Source organism: Aplysia californica, unplaced genomic scaffold (genome assembly GCF_000002075.1).
Source record: "Aplysia californica isolate F4 #8 unplaced genomic scaffold, AplCal3.0 scaffold01251, whole genome shotgun sequence".
NCBI lineage: Eukaryota > Metazoa > Mollusca > Gastropoda > Aplysiida > Aplysiidae > Aplysia > Aplysia californica.
The window spans coordinates 74,673-78,723 of NW_004798521.1; the positions used below are offsets into that span (position 1 = coordinate 74,673).

The 4,051-nt window shown below is 41.3% G+C and overlaps 1 protein-coding gene across 1 annotated transcript in view; it reads right to left on the minus strand.

Moving 5' to 3' along the window:
* Positions 1-4,051, minus strand: part of LOC101860625 (cleavage and polyadenylation specificity factor subunit 2) — a gene marked incomplete at its 5' end in the record, with an annotated part of 55,327 nt that overhangs the window by 12,422 nt on the left and 38,854 nt on the right.

Here is a 4,051-nt window from a genome sequence, read left to right on the forward strand (position 1 = left end):
TTGTCCCCTATATGGACCAAATACAAAAGGGGCCAAACAAGACCTTGAGTCATTCAATGTTTTATTGTCCGTGGACGATTAAGTGACAAGAAACATGGATACGGCTGGCTACAAAAACATACAGACCGGCTCAACGCTTTCTGCGAAAGGCACGGTATGGAAAGTAGCATCAGCAAGACTTTGTTTGTTTGTTTGAGCAAAGACAAGCAGAGAAACACAATAATGGTCATTTACTACTAAGAAAAAGTAAGGCAGACACACAGAAAAAACAGAAGGAAAGTGGAGACATAGGACCTACCAATGGCGCCCTCCAACCACCAGCGTCAGCGCAACTGAGATTCTAAGCATCAGCAGGAAAACCTCATTGGAGATCAATATCAACTGATACCGATTGAAGCAAACCAATTAATTCGAACGCCTAAGCATCAATTTCACAGAAGACGAGAAACTAGGCAGAGAAATTGAAATGCGATGCCAGAAAGCAAATGAAGTCGTTTGTCAATTTACATATCTCCTGAGACACCACAGTGTCTCTGTGGACACTAATGCAAAATTATCAGTGTCAGATTTACACCAACATTAAGCTACCAGGTCAAAACTTGCGGCCTGGACAAAAGCACAAGGGAGGAAACAGACCACCTGCTAGATGAGATGCCTGAGGGGATCAATGAACAAAACCAGTTTGTTTGAGTCAAAGACAAGCACACCGACACAATAACGGTCATTTAGTGCTGGGGGGGGAGTGAGATCGACTCACAGACAGAAGCAACTGCAGGAAAGAAATGAAGTAGGATCTAGCAGTGGCGCCCTCTAACCAACCGCAACAAGACGATGAGATACAAGATGAGGGAAGAGGTGGTCAGAGACACTGTATGAAAAACACCAGTCTTCCGTTACATCCAATGAAAGACAGTAAAATGGTCTGGCGACCTCTCCAGAATTGCTCCCTGGCCAACTATCTCTGCAAGCTTCTAACACAAGACATTCTGGCTGGAGAAACAGAGAAAGATCAAAACGTGGCTGGAGAGACAATGTAAAAGACACCCTCAGAGTCCACGGCATCGACCCTCCTCTATGCATGCCACGCGACTGGTCACTTCTAACTACTTGACTGGACAATAGGTATCATTGCAGGTGGTACAACGCCATAGATGTTCCTCCCTCCTCTCAAGGATCCACGAAAGGGTCAGCTTGCTGATCGTGCCAGTTATCAGCTGGTTGGGTATTCTTCCGGCTTTTCCACGCAGTTTTCAGTTTTTTTTAAAACGTTTTAGTCAGAGTTTTAAGGCACTGGCAACACAATAAGGTCATATAAGTGTCGAAGAATAGATAATGTGTTACAAGAGAGTAACCACACACACAAAAGAAGGAGGAGAGATAAGGACGATAGATGTTTGATAGGAAAGAATGAGCAAACCACACCAGAGCACCCGTCAACCACCCACTGCTGTCTTTCCTCGACCCTCTTGGGACACCAGTTTCAGACTCGTCTCTGACAGACGATTGTTTCTCCGCGCGACCCTCACCGATACCAACGGACGGGAAAGTATGCGACAAACGGATAACACATCTTCTTAATTTTCGTTTTAGTAGAGGTTTGTTTGCTTGTTTGTTTTAGTAGAGGTTATACGGCGCTCTAAACTGCATAAGGTAATATGAGCGCCAGAAGATTAGAGGTGCTACAAGAGAAAACAAACAGAAAAAAAGAAGGAGGGGAGATAAGGATGATAGGTGTTTGATAGGAAACAAGAAGCAATCCACACCATCTTCGAAGTATTGTTTAAAAGTCTAGTTTAGGATAACAGCAGCCCCATGCCCGTCATCAAAGAACTCCATACCAAAACCCACGTCTTGTTTAATCCTTTCAGAGCGAGGTGTTGCCATCTATGCTTGTACATTGTACAAACAAGATAGATTAAGAATAAGAAACTGATTAAGTTACAATTGCTTCTTCCACCCCCACCCCCCAAAAAACAAAAACAAAAACAAAAAACTAAACAAAAACAAAAACAAACAACAAAAAACAACAACAAAAACCCAACAAAAAACAAACACCACTAACAACAACAAAACTATTTTCTATAAACGAGTAGAAAAGAGCCAGGAACCAGCTGGGGACAAGACGAGTTTACTCGCAGAGAGCTTTGTCCACACCACATGAGGAAAGCCGCACCTCGACTATAATAATGTAAGAGAAACCGACATTTCAAAATGATTTCAGGGTGAGACACAATCACTGTCGTTAACACAGGGCGGCCCTAATGGAATCTCAGCTCTAATAATTTTGTTTGAGTAAAGAGAAGCACATCAACTAAGTAACAGCCATTCAGAGCAGAGGAAAACCAATACAGATACAAAGAAACAACAGGAAAAAAAGAGTAAAGAAGCGGAAGCTACCGTTAGTGCGACCGAACACCCAGATCTAATAATACAGAGATGATAAACAAACAGTATACGAATGGCATACCAATAGTTTTTTACCTGACCATGAAGGAATAATGGTAAAAAGCTGAAATTTATGGCGAAGGCCTACAATCATCTTCCTAGAATGCATGTAGATTTTGGGATATTTATGATTACTAGATTTAACACCAGCGCACTGTAAGTGAATAGCTGTTCTCCAGTTTCAACATAAAAATTAAGAAAATTGAGTGCAGGGAAGTAATGAAGTTTTTGTTCTTGCAAGGCAAGCAACTACAGGATATTTTTACGGAGATGCATTCCGTATTTGAAACGAATTTCCCATCCTATGCAGCGATAACATTTTGGTGTGAAAATTTAGAATTCGGATTCATGGGCATTGAAGATGACCATCGTGATAGTCGCCCAGTGACAGCAACAACAGAAGAGAATGTGTTGAAAATCAAGAAACTTGTGTTGTTTGATACGCGGGTCAGACGAACGTTTGAGCAAAGAAACTACGCTTGGCACTGGATCAGTTGAACGAATCTTAACTAAACATTTGAATATGACCAAGGTTTGTGCGAGATGGATCCCACGATGTTGACTCCTCAAAAAGTGCAACGTGTGGATTGTCGGCAGGAATAGCTTGCTCTGTATGAAAAGGATGAAACCAAATTTTTTGAAAGACATGTAACCATGGATGAGACATGGGTCCACCACAACGATCCTGGGTCAAAATCTGCACCAATGCAGTGGAAATTGCCTTCTTCTCCAACACCAAAGAAGGCAAAAGTGCAGCCATCAAGTGGAAAAGTAATGTTATAATATTGGTTTGTTTGCTTTTTGAACCAAGAAGGAGTGATTTTGACAGACTATCTTGAAAATGGACATACGATCACCAGAGACCATTATTCTAACCAACCAAAAATCATGAGAGGCTATAAAAGAAAAACGCGGAGGAAATATCCAAAAACGCATTTGGCTGCTTAATGACAGCGCACCAGCACACACTTCAGGAAAAGCTGAGGAAACTGCGCGAGAAAGTAGCTATGAAATTTTGCCACATCCACCCTATTCTCCAGATTTAGACCCGCCCGACTTGTTTCGATTCCCCACATTGAAAACGAATATAAAAGGAAGGCATTTTGAAAGTGGTGATGAGGAGGTCAAAGAAGCGGTACAGGGATGGTTCTCTGACAAAGAGAGGGTCTTCTTTTCTCAAGGTCTTTTCAAGGTCATACACCTATGGCAAAAATGTATAACCGTGGGAGGCGACTAAATAGAGAAAGATTAAGGTTAATACCAAATTTCAGTTTTCTACCTTTATATTTTCATGGCCAGGTAAAAAAGTAAAAGACTTTTGGTGTACCCATCGTAGATCTACGTGTCGCAATAATCTGTCCACGATAGTCGTAAAATGCACACACGACTAACGAGAAAACATCATCCCTACAACATCCTATTATACTGTGCCCCCCTACCCAAAAAAACAAAACAAAACAAAACAAACAACAACAAAAAAACAAAAACAAAACAAACAAACAACAAAACAATCCCAAACAAAACAAAACAAACAAACAACAAAACACAACAACAACAACCAAAAGAAGAAACAAAAACAAAACAAAACACCCCCTCCCCCCAAACC